We start from the raw sequence: 17,456 nt of genomic DNA, 5'->3' as shown, positions 1-17,456 counted from the left end.
GGAGGATTCAAACACGTGTACAACTGACCGTTGTGTATTTCTGACGGGATTGATCGCCTAACAGAATAAATATTCATTCCACCATTTCCAGAATTTCCATAACGATAAGTGGGGTCCACAAGTCAGAGAGTCAAAGCTAAGCCTATAAATAGCCTATGAAATTCTATTGGAAAATATACTTGATACGGGCATATTTTGATATTTGTATATTGAGAGAAAGACTGGTCTGAAGAGCCTGATCAGAGAAGATCCGGGAAGATTTAAGAGACAAAGCCGAGAGGTGAGTCACAGGGAAAATCCTTTCAATCCCCGCCATGATGCTCTATACCAAGGTCACCTATCGGATGAGCAAGCCTGAGAGGGGAGCTCTTCCTTCCATTCACTCCATTCACCGGCAAACAAATCCACCGTCCAAATCTGTGTCAAGACGTTGGCACTTTTCTATATTTGTTTCTATCTCTTTATCATTAACTGCATTCAATTTCTTAAATCTCTATCATTCACACCATGTATCAGACGCTAAATATTAGTATTGAATGTCATGATCATTTTCATCTCCATCTTTCTGTCTATTTTCGTTCCTCCATTAATCGCTTTCTCTATGATGTTTTCTGAATCCATTGGTAATTAGCATGAATTAAACAAGTAAATTAATCTATGCTAAGGAAATAAATATGTTTAGCTAAAGCATGCTAGATGGCATCTTCACCTGTGAGAACAGAAGTGAAGATGCCATTCTGCCTATCAAGAGAAGGTTAGAAGAATGCGTTAACTAAAGAAAGAAGTACTTCCAGAGATGGAAGCAACCTTGCGTTCATTGCATCTATCCCTGTTTCACCATAGAGATGTGGGAATACGGTCGATCACCGAGAGGTATACGCCAAGGGAAAGCAGAACCGTATTTATATCTTTAACGCAACTAATAACTTGCGTTGTTTATATTAATTACCTTTTCTATTTCTGTTTCATACATAAAGACTTGCCACCGCAAAACATGACCCTTTTTATAATCTTCACAGTCAGTCTCAAACTCAGTATCATGTATTAGTATCCTGTATCATGTATCACAATAGTTTAGGTTTACTTTTATCGCATTTTATTTCATTAACGTAATTTTACTTTACCGCATGATTTTACTTTACCGCAACTTTAAATACCTGTATAAACACAATCTTTTATTAATTGAAAAACCTCCAGTCGCATATATCACGAATGTAACGCATTAACTACGCAATCCCTATGTTCGACCTCGGATCATTCCAAGAAACTTGCGGTGGAATTATACTTGGTTCCAACGCAAGGAAACTTGTGACAACGCATAGCTACTACAAGCATTCTGTTAATAACGCATACATCTAGAAGTAGTATCATATAAAGTCTGAATAAGCATAACACATCATCCACATTCCACTTCCCTTATTCATCACTGTCCATGTGCTTATTTAGAATCATCGCATAATTCCATGCATTGTGTGACATAAAGATCAAAATTTCAAGTCAACAAGTTTATGAGACCCAATTCCAAATGAAATATTTGAGAGAGGCTCATTTTGTTCTAGGTATACAAATCTTTCAGAATCGTAAGAACAAAGTGCTAGCACTGTTTCAGGCATCGTACATTGACAAGATGTTGTTCAAGTACTCGATGCACGACTCCAGGAGGGGCCTACTGCCGTTCAGGCATGGAGTCCTAAGACACCTCAAGAGGTTGAAGAGATGAGATGAATAAGTCTAACCCAAGCCATTTTAATGTTGCTGAGCAATTTACGAAGGCTCTTACGGCTACAGTGTTTGAGGTTCACTTACGGAGCATGGGTCTATAGGATAACCTGCGGTTGGACTAGGGCAAGTGGGAGATTTTCTTGTACTGGGTTTTTATGCCCTAGTTTATTGTTTTGTACTAATTTTTTGTACACCCTACTTCGCTTTAGGACAAGTGGGAGATTGTTGGGGTTGATGCCCTAAAGTCTCGTGTTTGGTAGTTTGTAAACAGTTTGTACAAACGCTTGTGTTGTTAATATATGATATTTACTTCACATCTTGAATTTTCTCTCATTTGTTTGTTTTATTTGCTTTATCACAAACCAATAAACATAAAATCCTTGGTTATCTATATGTGACTCAAGCATGTATGTGGTGACATACAAGTGGATCATGTCTTGAGTGATAACCAAAATGGTCTGTAGTATGTGGATATAGGAAGGAAACCTTATCCTGGTAACGCTACGGATGTGGCCCGCTTTGTGGAATGGTCACAAGTGTTGTGACTTATCATAGATGGTCTGATCCTGATCATTCGTGAGGGACATGCGAGCGGGGGCGTCCTATACAAAGAGTTTGTATAAGACCTAACCACGAAGTGTCAATGTCTCGTTATATAACACCGTTCATGACAAAGATTTCACTTCACTAGGATGACTATAGGTAACATGACCTCAATCTCGAGTGAGTTGGGAACTTCTGCCATTGAGGGCGGTTCTTTGATTTGTATGGGTGCAAGTGGCCAAGTCGCTGATTCAAACCTACCATTTTGAGGATTCGTCTGATTTGGGAGCTGAGAACTCAGCTACACAAGATGGAATTCACTCCTTCCCAGAGGTAGGGGTAAGTAGATAGATAGCTCCCTTAAGGGCTAATTTCGGGGCTTGAACGATGTGGCGCCACACACCTTCTCTTGGCCTGAGAGGTGTTCACACGTAGTTGGACTATGTTTTATTGTTCATTAGAAGAATTAGCGGTACTTAAGGAGTGAGATGTAACTACCGGGGCGTAACAGTAATTGGCCCAACTGTACTTATGAGCATCTGTGAAGGGTTTTCATACTCATGATTGGTTATATCCGATGGACACAGAAATATATCTGTGGTAAGAAGAGTTCAGCTGTTGGTCTTTAGTGGAATGCCTGATAGTTAACGGATGGTAGATCTCGTGGCTAAAGAGTTTAGTCAGCTATTCACGTACCATTGGAGCTTCGAGCCACAGGTCCATTAGGTCCCCTGGGTAGCTTGGATAAAGTCGAGAACCAGTATTTGGGTTAATTTAAAATGTTCAAATTGACAAGAGGAAGTTCGATTATATACGATATAATTAGACTGGTTAATTATAAATGATATAATTGGCAAATGTATGAGATATATTATTTTGGAGGAAATTAGATATAAATATGATTTATATCAAGTAGAGGAGAAAATACTATAGTAGATATATGATATCAAACTATAGGATATAAATGATTACATTTATTAATTAATTATTTGGTTAATTATAAGATAATTATGCCAATTTTCACGTTCGGACATGGGTTAATGGGCAACATCAGTTATGGTAACCGATGGGTTAAAATGAAAAATGTTTTCATTTTTGAATCATTCAATCGATAGTCCGTCATTCGCTCAAGAGAATTCGAAAGCGCGCTGGGGTTTTGTAAAACGATCGCTCGAGAGACTATACGATAGCTCTTCTCTGCTTAAACAATCGTCTACCTCGCACTAATCGATCGCACACTCTCGCTTACATGATCAGATAGCTTCTCTAAACGATCGTATAGTGTACCAATTTAACTAAACGATCGTACACCTTTTCCTAAACGATCGTTCAGTAAATCCTACATGATCGTGTAGCTCCTCTAGACGATAAGCACTTATGCTATGCTATGCGATAGCATTGTTTTCCCTCCCACTTGCTTATCGCCTACACGATTCGTATTTCCTTCGTCCTCTGCCAAATTCACCAAAGTCCACCCTTTGGGTTTTCACTCCGAGAATACCCGGGGCTCATTAGTGGTGGTGTGGTCCCCGTTGCGATCGTGAGTTCACGTTGATCGTGCTGCTGCAGTCGACGTTTCCGTCGGGCGTTGGTAGATCACTTTGAGGGTTTCGCTGCATTGGAGTTCCGAAGATTGAAGATTGTCTTCAACTGGTATGGAACTTTGTCCCTTTATATTATTTGTTGTTAGTAGCATGCCGTTAGTTAGAGCATATCTGCATAATTGTATGTGTTGAATGTATAATGTTATATTTCGGTCACAGTGAGATTGGAGCGATCTGAACGCACTCATGGAACTCTTAGATAAAAGATCCTTCAAGTTGGTACAGAGTAATCTCAACACAACCAACATTAGCTCTACCTACTTGCACGTGGTAATAACTAAATACCGTCATACCTTAGGTACTAGGATCTAGATACCTTCTTAAAGTCCTTCAGTGTTGGGTTCATCATCATCATCATAAAACTCATTCTTTGAAATAAGCATACTTTGAAAATATAAGTACCTTAAATCATATGCTGAAATCATATTCATCATATAACATGGAAATTATCAACGCATGCCTTATGAACATAAAGAATAGAAGTACTTAAATCATGTTTTCATAAACACATCTAAACTAAGCATTTGTTGAAACTTCTTTGGAAGCTAGTTTGCTTGGAAAACTATCTTAATCATACTTAGAAATGAAAGCAAGTATGAAACTAATCTTTAAAACAAGACATGCGTTTACTAAAGCATTTGAAAAACACTTGATCTTGTCACTCACAACCTTAGGTGTCTTCCCTATGGTTGATAAGCCTTTTCTATTTGCGTATGTCCTGTAAAAATGATAAACACTTTTAGTCAATGCTAATGACTTCCTAATGAGCCTAACACATAAGACCAAGCTTAGCATTTAACCGTGAGTGTCAATCTTTCCCTCAACACATGGCTACTAATGCATGGCATACTTAAGAAATACCTTAGGTTAAATGGTTAGGTGATATGGCAGCAAGTGCTCACCCCTTGCGCCAAACTTCACATGCATATGTGTTGCGTGCCTTGCCTATGCACCAACGCAACTATGTTCGCCTCTTCGCACAAGCCTTGCGCTGACAACCTTGTGCGACCCTTGCAAGCACACCTGGCATAACACCTGGTGCCTAACCTTGTCTTGCGCACGTGTCCACTAGCGCCTTCACCTGGCTAGTCGAGCTGCCTGCTTATTCAACCATAACTTCCATATTCAACTTTGAGCACGAATAACTCTTTTTTTAGACCACATTTTGGAAAATTTCCTTCTACAAACTTGATTAGAAATGTCTTAACTTGCTTACCTTAAAATTTTAGCTTCATATTCTTGGTCAGTCTAGAAACCTTCAATCTTCACACCTTGCTCACAGTCACTCGAGATTTCCACTCGATTTCTTAGGAGTTTCCTTCTGGCAACTCAAGAGCATCAACAAAATTCATCAACCTTCAAATGAACTATGGAAACTCTTATTTTGCACGAGCAAAATGGCTAAATCGAAAGCCTGAAGTGAAAATTTCTTTTATAGTAGAAGCTACATGCCCCAACTCAAACTTTAGGTGCTAGCTAGCCCATTAAATGGATTTAATTTCCCTAACCTCAATAGCTGGCCCGCTCAGGTCGGTGAAAGCTGAAGGCTTTCATTAATCACTAACGCATGGCTCATCCTTCAAACACTCACCAATGCAAGGCTCACCCAGACACATGCACCATACTCGACCAACGCGTGCTTCATCGCCTTCTCATGCCATCGCATAGTCTTGCAGCCATTGCATGGCCTCACTTGCACGCAAGCCTTCGCCCGGCCATCGCATGCACACAATGCCACAGCACCTAAGGCAACCTTTCCCAATGCCACACACGTCCATGCCTTCTAACCTCAACACAAAGCTTGGCCAGCGCATAGTTCTTACTCACGCACGGTCTTATCCTCGACCATCACTTAGCCAGTGCCTACTCCTTGCTTCAATGCAAGTTTTGTGCCCATTCTAACCTACAAAAATGCATATGGCTACCGCACACATTCTTGGTCATCAAGCCTTCAATGCATCTTGGCATCAACACTTATCCAAATTTCCTTTCTTCTAACCATGCTTAATTACACTTAACACCCGAAAGCTTTAAACTTAACACTTAAAACATTTTTTCTTCATTCCTTCCTTTTCAAGCCTTTCCCCTACAAGCATAACACCATCATAAGTCACTTAACACATTAATTAGTAGTGCTTAAGTAGAAAAAGAGGGTTCGAGGTTTACAGTGTAGACCTTTCTAGGGTCATCTTTATATGTGTTTGGGAGACAATAAAACACTAGGTTTGTTCATACCTTTATGGAGTCATCTCTATATGTGTCGAGGCGATAAAAGAACCTTGAGATTTTTTGGACCTTTTCCAGGTCATCTCTATATGTGTTGAGGTGGCAATAAAACACTAAGATTGTTTAAACCTTTCCAAGGCCATTCGTATATGCATTGTGGCTGAAATTGAAGACTATGATTGTTCAGACCTTTCTAGGGTCATCCTTATATTTTTTGGGGTGACAATAGAACCTTAGGGTTTTTTAGAAATTTTTAGGTTCATTTTTATATGTGTCAAGGCGGTAATAGAACCCTAAGATTGTTCACACATCTCTGTGATCATCTTTATATGTGTCAGGGTGACAATAGAACAATAAAACTATTCAGACCTTTATAATGTCATCCTTATATATGTCGAGGAGGGAATAGAACAACTAAGATTGTTCACACCATTCGAGGATCATCCTTATATGTGTCAAGGCTACAATAGAACATTAAGATTGTTTAGATCTTTCTAGAGTCATCTTTTATGTGTTGGGACATCAATTGAACACTAAGATTGTTCAAACCTTTTCAGGATCATGCTTATATATGTTGAGGTGACGATTAGTTTATGCAAAAACCAGTGCAAACTGACAAATCGAAAAATCGGACCAAACTAAACCAAATAGTTTAGTTCATTTTTTTTTAATAAAAATTAGTTCCTCGATTCAATAATTGAACCAACTGGTTTGATTTAGTTCAAAGTTCAAAACCTTAAAAATCTGATATAAACCAATTCAAACATAACTACGAAACCAAAGTTTCACATTCTATTTGAATGTACGCCTTGAGAGATAAAAAATTTTGGAAAGAACCAAAATTCTAGACCTTATAATCATAGGGTCGATGTCCCAAAGCATGTTTAGTTGCAAGAACTTGATCTAAAGCACCCTGAGTAATAAAATCAAGATCGACCCCATGTACCCAACCTAGTTTTAGGGCTCAAGTCGAGTCCCCTTGGATCTCACATCAAAAACAGCTCTCTCAATGTCTGATGGAGTAACTAGATGTTGAATTGAGGATCCAACATTCTCGAACTTAGGCCTCAAGGCCATCAAAAACTTAGAGAGCTCCTTTATACTCTATACTCTAGAAGGCAATTCTATGTTAGAAAAATTCTTCCTAACATATATATACACACACATATATGTACGTACATATATATATATTATTTAAATCTTATGCTAATATCCAAACCCATTAGACCAAGCCCATTCTCAACAGGCTAACACCATCATCCCATCAAATCAGCTAATATTGGTCATTTAGATTTTTTTTTATTGTTATTTTTTAAAACAAACCCTGACTGAAGAAGCATCATATACTCTTCTCTTCTCTTCTCCTAGCCCAGCCATAAGCATTGCCTCATCTCTCTCTAACTTGTTCATCTTTTTACCCATGGATATTCCCTTCTCTTGTCAGGGTCTGATGTATCTCACTCTCATCAATCATCAACTCGTAAGTATTGTTTGCATTTGTTTTGATTTTCTCTCTAACTTCTTCATTCTTTCAATACATGGGTTGATTTTCTCTCCACTTTGTTTTGTTAATAATTGTGTCAATTTTATTCTTATCAACTTCTCCTTTTTCTCTCCACATCGTCATCATTTTGCTACATCAAAATATTTAGGTTTTTTTTACAGCGTTTTTGTGTTTGCTCTCCAAATGGGGAGGATGACAACAATGGTTATAACCAAACCGAATTACCAACTCGTAGTAGGGTGGTTCAGTTCAAACATCCAAACGAATGCGTATTAAATTTATTTAGCTCAACAATATTAAGAACCATGAATTTTGATTTGGTCCATGTGTAACAGTCCACATTTTCAAATACAACTATTATAACAAAAATGTGAAAAATATTACCATAACACAGAAAAAGAAAGCCTCACTAAACTGAAACTCTAAGGCTCATAACCACAAGCTATAATTCATCATCCAAACATATACTTAATCAGTATTTGAAAAATTACAATAAGTTATAAAAATAACAACTATGAACAACTAAAGCTATCAAAGATTCAGTAGAAGCCTATACTCCTAAGCCATGAACAAATTTTTTGTATAAGCTAGAATGCTAATTTTTTGATAGAGTGTCAGAACTATTACTTTTACTTTCATCCAAAAAACAAAGACGAGTATAAAAAAGCTCAGTAAGCAACTTTCACAATAAGTTCATAATACATTTTCTTCAAAACAAAACATATTGAACCATAGAAGTTCAATCAACAAAATATTGTTTCCTTTTTTAATCCATTGCTGGAGAAAATTTAACCTTTTGGATAAATAGTTTTTCAGTTTTTAATCTTTCAGTCAAAGTCTATCAATACTTTCAAATAGTCTTTCAAGAAAACTAAAACATTCGAACAAAATTTCAGCACCATTAAAAATAGAAAGTTTGTGCTTTTTAAAACACAAATCTTTCAATACTTCAAGCTTTTAGTCGGTCAATACTCTACAACTTTTAGTAATTCAAAACTTTCAAATGCAAAGAAGGAAAAATGTATAATTGAAGTAGCCTAGCAAAAATGGTTACCCATGTCTAACACTATCAAAATTAGTTATCTGTCAGTAACATCAGCAAAAATGTCGATTAACAATTGGCCAAAACAACAGAAATGTTGTTTAGCAACCAACCAAAATAGTAGAAACTACTAAAGTGTGAAGTTATGTGAAAGAATGTCAAATCACAAAAATGTGCCTTCTCACAAATAAGCTTTAGTCAGAATAGATACTGCCAATTCTAGATTTGACTACAACAAAATACCATACAATCCTTGAAACATATAAATTTGCATATATACAAACATTTGAGACAATTTGGGTATCTTAGGCCAAAATGAAAGTATGAAAATATATACAAAGTAAAAAGTCATTTTATGAACCAAATGCATATATTCATCGTTAACGCTTAAATTATTGCTCAAATTGCAATACTTTCAAATTTTCATCTTGTGCATAAATTTCGAAAAGGGACATTTGTTGAAGAAATTTTGGCCATCCAAATTCTACCATCACAGCAAAAGCCGATTTATTAATGGGGCCAGACTAATAAATGACAAACAAAAATTGTCACATGTCTCTTTTGTACCCATCTAATAACAATGATAGGTTGATCAAATTTAACGATGTTTAAGTCTAAAACATGATCAATAAATTAAGCTAGAGGTTTGATTGGGCCTTAATCATAAATTAGATCAAGTCGATTATTGAAAGTTGCTCAAGTCTAAAGTCCAACCTAGTTCAAGCCTATGGTGAAAATTTGGGCCAAAGAGAAGACTAGGTCCAAGTACAACTTTAGTTCAAGTCCAAACGCAATTAGGCCCAAGTGAATGTAAGACTCATTGAAAACCTCTCTATAGATAAAGGCCTCAACCCTTCATTTTGGGATGTTGGAAAACTTGACTAGGAAATGTTGAAGTTCTGGAAACTTGAAAATTGAAGCTCTGAAGCCTTCAAGACTCTGAAGCTCTAATTGACTTCAAGAGTATAACCTTATGAAGATTAAAGACTTGGAAGACTAAAAATTTTTTTCACAAAAATTTAGACGACTTTGAAACTCTAGTCGATCTCAAGAATACAATCTTCTAAAGATTGAAGACTTGGAAGACTAAAACTTCCTTCAATTCCAGAAAACTAAAGTTTTGATCGTTCTCTAGTTTACCATTTCCTAAAAATTGAGAACTTAAGAGTTTAAACTTCATTTAACGTTTGAGAGAAAGCATCAAAGAAAAATATGTTAGAGATTATACTTACTTATACTATAGATCAATACAAATACAAGTTCGTTCAATGAATCGATTTCTTTTTTTGAAAATCTCTTCGAATAATTACTAAGTGTAAGGATTGTATTATTACAAATTTAAAAATATATGTACTAAATTTATTGTTGCAATATAATGTTCGAATAATTACTAAGTATAAGAATTGAATTATTACAAATTTAAAAATACATGTACTAAATTGTTACAATATAATGTTCGAAAACTAAATTGTTAATTGTGTACTCACATAATTTATAGTGTTTCTTAACCTTTATGAAATGATAAGAAACCTTTTGGTGCAAGTAATATAAAAATCTGCCATCGAATTTAAACCTAATATAAATACTAGACACTAGTTGAAAATAAATAAAACAAAAGGTTTAATTTTAGTATTTAAACTTTAAGATTTGTGTATGATTGAACTCTGAATCTTAATTTTATTGTAGCTAAATGAGAATAATAATAATCTAAAGCTTCAATTATTATAATGAAAGATCCAAATATTAGGTGGAATATGATAGCTCACTCCACCTAAGATAAATTGGGGTTGAAATACTCCCATAATTTTTAGAAAAATGATAAGAAATACCTAAAATATCCAAGATTTATACAAATATTTTATTTTATTTTATTTTATTTGCTGAATTATTCTGTAAGATTCTTTCCTTCTCTGTCAATATTTGTGTTATTTCATTAAATCTATATTCTATTTAAATTAGGGTTTTGTACCGTTGTAATAATAAGAGAAGGGGATAAAATATTCTCACACGTATCAGAGCATCAAACAAAAAAACCCTAACCCTAATTTTAGCAATGTCGCCGTCGCCACCGTCGTACCCAACCTCATCTGTCGACGCAGCTTTTGTACCCAGCCGCCGCCACTGCCGATCTGCGCGTTTTCCTCATCGCCAACTTGTGATCATCAGTCTTGACTATTCACCGATTCGTGCGTTCTCGCCTGTTTTCCACCAATTTTGCCTACAACCTCAGATTTACGCGAGTGGAGGTGTTTTTTCCCACGTTTTTATCTCAGATCTACTAGTCGGTGCCACCAAACGACTTCCTTGTCTCTTTAGACATCGTCAATAGGTTTTCTGCCCACATTCTCTCAGATTTTGTCTTCCCATTCGTGAAAATCCTTGCTTTCTTCTGGTGAGGTTGCTATATTTGTGAGTTATTATTTGTTTTTTCCTCTTTTTTTGGTTAGTGGTGTTGTTAAGATCCAACAGCATACAACATGTCCGAAGAAAATCATCGATGGCCAAAGTTTCTGACCATCGCCAACTTCCAAATGTCCAAATCACCACAGTTCGACTTAATGGAGACAACTTTCTTAGTTGGTCCCTAAGCGTTCAGATGTATATTCGTGAACAAAAGAAGATTGGATATCTTAGTGGTAAAAAAAGGCACCAACTAAGACAGATTCGTTGTTTGCTACTTGGGATGCTGAAAATTCCACGGTCATGATGCGGTTTGGTCAATTTCGTGAATGTGGATATATGTTCCAATTACATATGTTATTCTACCGCAAAGGACTTATGAGACAATGTCAACCAAATGTTTCAGACCTTGACAATCAATTATGAGTACTCGAGTTGAATCTCGAGATAGGTGATATCCGACAAGGAGGAGATATGATTACACAGTATTTTCACAAACCGACAAGAATTTGGCAAGACTTAGATATTTTTAAAAATTATGAACGAAAATCGACTAAGGATCAAGTACACTACAAGAAGGTAGTGGAGGACGGTCATGTTTACAAATTTCTCACTAGCGTCATTGATGAATTCGATGAGGTAGAAGTAGAGTTACTAGTAGAAAATCTCTCTTCTCCATCAATGAAGCTTTTTCTGAGGTTTGCAGGGAGGAAAGTCGTGGAAGTGTTATGTTGAGCAAAAAAAGCACAGACTCTGATGAAACATCTAATATGATGATTGAAGCCACTACCAATAAGGCTTCCTTGCCACCAAACAAACCCCGAGTATGGTGTGATCATTGTAACAAACCCCACTATACTTAGACCTATTGCAAAATCCATGGAAAGCCTACAAACTGGAAGAACAACAAGCCAGGTGACAAAGGTAACAATCAATCCCCACCTCCCGTTGCTAATAGTGCCAACTCCAATCCATTTAGTAAAGAGCAAGTTGATCAACTCTTGAAGCTATTAAAGATCAATTCGCCATCGAGTAATCCTAGTACTTCCTTGGCACAAACAAGCAACTGTCGAGATTTTTCTTGTCTTAGTTCATCTCCTTGGATCATAGATTTTGGAGCCTCAGATCATATGAATAATACATCTCACCTTTTTTTATTCATATTCTCCTCTATATAGCACTGAGAAAATTCGACTTGTAGATGGTAGTTTCAATTCTATTGCAAGAAAAGAAACTATTTATTTGACAAAAAAAATTACATTACACTCTATGCTCCATGTCCCTAAATTAGCCTGTAATTTATTATTTGTGAGTAAATTTTCTAAAGACACTAACTGTCATATCATTTTCTCTACAACTCACTATTGGTGTCAGGATTAGGACTTGAGGGGAGATGATTGGACGTGCTAGTCTACTTGATGATCTTTACTACTTTGATGACTCTCTGACTATTGACAAAAAAGTTTAGAGCTTAAGTTGTGTTAGTTCTCCCTTTGTTCAAGAATCAATTATGTTATGGAATTTTAGACTAGGACATCCAGTTTTTTTTTATTTGAAGTTTTTGTTCCTAAACTTATTTAAAGGGATTGATTGTTCAAATTTTCAATGTGAAACTTGCATCTTTGCTGAAAATCATTGGATCCCATATTTACCAACACCTTACAAGGCCTCTAAACTGTTTTACTTAATCCCTAGTGATGTTTGGGGTTCGTCAAAAGTTTTGGCTCATGGCGAAAAATGTTGGTTTGTTACATTATTGATGATCACACTCGATTAACGTGGGTTTACTTGTTTATAAAGAATCAATTTCAAACTGAACTAAGCATTCTACACTTTGATAATGGGACTGAATACTTCAATGAATTTCGGAAAAGGGTATTTCTCATCAGTCCACCTATCGTGATACTCCCCAATTAAATGGTATTGTTGAACGGAAAAATAGGCATTTACTTGATATTGCTCATGTTATTATGTTTTATATACATGTTCCTTAGTATTTGTCGGGTGATGCAGTTATCATGGCTGCCTACCTTATAAATCGAATATCTTCTAAAATCTTGGATTTTAAAACACCTTTAAATCAATTTTAAAACACCTTTCAATGTAATCCCCAGTTTTTCTCGGTCTAAACTTGATCCTAAAGCTCTTAAGTGTATTTTTCTTGGATACACCTATGATAAAAAGGGATATGAGTGTTTTTACCCTCTCACTAGGAAATACATTGAAAGTATGGAAGTGATGTTTTTGGATAAAAATCCTCTTCAAGGGGAGATATCCAACTTTGAAGATAATTTTTGGGATAAATCTCCACTTCTTTCTGTCATCTATCCCAAAAGTCATACTCTCGTAATGCCAAACATGGGAAATTCAACTTCAGGGGGAGAAATATTTTGAAAAGATCTCACTGATCGACATCCTGAACTTTAAGATTTATACTAGAAGGGCATTAAATCAAAATAATCAAGATCAACGAGGTATGTGGCATGAACCCACTCAAATGCCTTGACGTATACGCTGAAAATTTAGGTAATCCTCCTTCTATTCTCATTTTCTCATCTTCTCAAAATCCCTTGTCTGATCTTGATATTCTGATAGCCCATAGGAAATATATTCGTTGGTGTACTAAATACCCTATTGCAAACTACCTCTTTTATCATAGATTGTCTAATGATTATAGAGCTTTCACCTCTAGGATAACAAATCTATTTGTGCCAACGAATGTACAAGAAACCTTGAATGATCCAAATTGGAACTTAGCAGTTATGGAAGAGGTGAGTACTTTAGAAGAAAATGGCACGTGGGAAGCATCCAAAAGACAAGAAAATAGTAGAATGTAAATGAGTGTTCACTATAAAGTGCAGAGCTGATGGGAGCGTTGAAAGATACAATGTGAGGATGGTTGCTAAAGGCTTTACACAAGCCTATGGGATTGATTATCATGAAACATTTTTCCCTGTTGCAAAAATCAAATCTATTAGAGTGTTGTTATCTATCGCAGTCAATTTTGATTGGCATCTTTATCAGCTTGATGTAAAAAAAATGTCTTCCTTAATGGTGAGTTTGAAGAGAAAGTATTTATGAACTTACCACTAGGTTTTGAAGCCAACCTTTGGAACCAACAAAGTGTGCAAGTTAAAGAAATCCCTCTATGATCTTAAGCAATCTCCTAGAGCGTGGTTTGGACATTTTGAGAAAGCAGTGACAGATCATGGGTTTTGTCAGAATCAAGCATATCACACCATTTTCTACAAACATACTAGTCATCATGATAAGATGGTTGTTTTAATAGTCTATGTTGATGATATCATCCTCACAGGTAATGATGAAGCTAAGATGGACAACTTGAAGGGCAAACTAGTTAATGAATTCCAAATTAAAGACCCGAGAACCTTGAAATACCTCTTAGGGATGGAATTTGTTAGGTCAAAACAAGATATCCTCGTTAATCAAAGAAAATATGTCATTAATTACTTGAAGAGACGGGCTTACTTAGTTGTCGTACAATAGAAACTCCTATTGAACCAAACTTAAAATTGCAAGCTGCAAATGATACAAAGATAAAAGACAAGGAGAAATATTAAAGACTCGTGGGAAGACTTATTTATCTATCTCATACTTGTCCAAATACTGCTTTTGCTGTTAGTATGGTGAGCTAGTTCATGCATGCTCCAGGGCCAACCCACTTTGAAGTTGTCTACAAAATTCTAAGATATTGAAAAGGGACTCAAAGAAAAAGGGATACTATTTAAGAAGAATGGTCATTTACATGTGAAAATTTACATTGACACTAATTGGGCAGGTAGTACCACAGATAGGAGATTGACTTCTGGCTATTGTTCCTTTGTTAGGAGCAAAAAACAAAATGTGGTAGCCAGGAGTAGTGCTGAAGCAAAATTCAAGGCTTTAGCACATGGCATTTATAAAGGTATGTGGATAAAAAGATTATTGGAATAATTGAAATTTATCCAGGTAAGCCTATACGGGTTTACTGTGACAATAAGGCCGCTATCTCCATAGCAGACAATCTAGTCCTACATGATAGGATAAAATACATAGAGGTTGATAAACATTTTATAAAGGAGAAGATTGATACTAGAGTGATATGCATTACCTATCTTCTTACATAGAACAAATTGCTGATGTTCTGACAAAGGGGCTTCTAGAATTACAATTCGACAAATCGATTAGCAAGCTGATAATGGAAGACATTATAAATCTAGCTTAAGGAGGAGTGTTGATTTATGCAAATATTTTATTTTATTTGGTTTTATTTGCTGTAATTATTCTGTATGATTCTTTCCTTCTCTGTCAATATTTCCTTATTTCATAAATCTGTATTTTATTTATATTAGGGCTTTGTATACCCTTGTGATAATAAGAAAAAAGGGAGAAATAATTTCACAAGAATTGTCTAGGCTATCAATAATATTGCAAAAGTAGGCTTTTTTTTATTTTTTTTATTTATTTTTTTTTTTTTTTAATGCATGTCAATTACACAAGTCATCTGTGGTATGGGAGGAAGTTGAAGATTTTCTGTTACACATGATATCTTTTTTAGTTTTTTTGATTATGCATCTATTTTGTTTTTTGAAATTTGTTATATTTTCAAATTAAGAAAAGAGATAGATTTGGTAGTTTTATTTTTTATTTATTTTTTTTTATTTCTTTAAATTTTTTTGTTTAGATTATGTTTTGTGTATTTTGGTTTCCTAATTTTACCACATGTATATATTTGTATTTACAGCCTAATCTTCTTAAATTAAGATAATTTTAAAAGATTCCTCAAAAAAGCTTTAATATTTGCATGTAAAATCATCATTATTTTGATATTGAAAGTGAATAGGGTATGAATCTTCTACGGTCCTTCATACTTTACTTTAGACGTTTATGGCACAATTTAGCTCCCATAGGGTCCATATTTATTGAACATTAGTTTTACTTATATTTGTGCATATATATGTAATGATAAATTGATCACCTTATTAAGTTGTGAGTTTGTGAGTTTGTGAGTTTAGGGATATCCGGAAAAATTAGCTATTATTAAGACTTGTTTCGTAACCATTTTGTTTTTTAAAATTAAGCCTATAGATACTATTTTCACCACAAAATTTCTTCTTTTATTATCTACTTTTCACGGATGGTTTTAAAAAACAAAGCTAATTTTTGAAAAGTCAAAAAACTAACTTCCAAAAAATTGTTTTTATTTTTAGAATTTGGATAAGAATTCAACCATTGTAATTAAGAAAGATACAACTTTGTAAGAAATGTAGATGAAATAGACCTAATTTTCAAAAACAAAAAACTAAGGTCATGTTTGGTAACATTTTGTTTTTTATTTTTGTTTTTGAAAATTAAGTCTGTTTTATCCACATTTCTTATAATGATTTGTATTTTTCTATTGAATTCTTAGCAAAATTTTAAAAGCAAAAATAACTTTTTGAAAACTATTCTTTTAGTTCTCAAAATTTGTCTTAGATTTTTAAACCATCAGTGAGAAGGAAACAAATTTGAAAGTGGAAGTAGTGCCCATGAGCTTAATTTAAAAAATAATAATAAAATAAAATCAAAAAATAAAATGGTAATCAAACGGGGCTTAAATTTTTATTTACCCATTGGATTATTAGCGTTTTTGGTTACATATAGTTTTTAGTAGGCTACACTTACATTTATGCATATACACTTTCCCATATTCCACTTTAATTTTTCATTTTATTTAACCATATTTTTACAAGAAATGTAATGGGTTAATTGTTGTTCATTGTCCATATTTTATTAAACAAAGATGGATAGAATTATTGAATAAAAAAGTTTCAAAACAAAAATAGTAATCATAAACATATTATTTAGAGTTAAAAAAACTGCATTAGATACTCAAACATATCAACTCAACCTTACACATGAACTCCACATAAATTTCACAGACATATGAACATGTCCTATCTCAACTCAACATCCCAAACAGTCCATAAATGTTTATCTATGTCTCATGTTTTTTTAGAAATATTAAGAAACACTCAGATTTATTGAATATTAGTATGATTTTACATGCATTTTTATATATAAATCATGAAATTCATCCCTACACTAAGTTTTGCGTCTTTGAGTTTTGGGATAGATGTGAAAAAATTAGCATTTGTTATATTTTATCTGCCCTTGGATTGTTTGTTAGTTTGCTCCAAGCACAATCTATGTCCTCTAGGGTTCTTGTATATAATAGAAAACACCTACATTTATTGGCATTAGTATCATTTAAATGTTTTATTATATATGCATCCATGAGTTTGTGATGCACTTTAGCAATTATGCAATTGCATATTCTAAATTTATTAATGTGTTTGTTAGCTAAAATGTCCCATGGAGGATAAATTATTTTTTTAGTTTTCAAATTTTGAAGAATATGTATATTTAGTAATTG

This window comes from Benincasa hispida, chromosome 7 (genome assembly GCF_027475165.1).
Source record: "Benincasa hispida cultivar pf3 chromosome 7, pf3_genome.v1.1, whole genome shotgun sequence".
NCBI lineage: Eukaryota > Viridiplantae > Streptophyta > Magnoliopsida > Cucurbitales > Cucurbitaceae > Benincasa > Benincasa hispida.
This window is presented reverse-complemented; position numbering follows the sequence as displayed.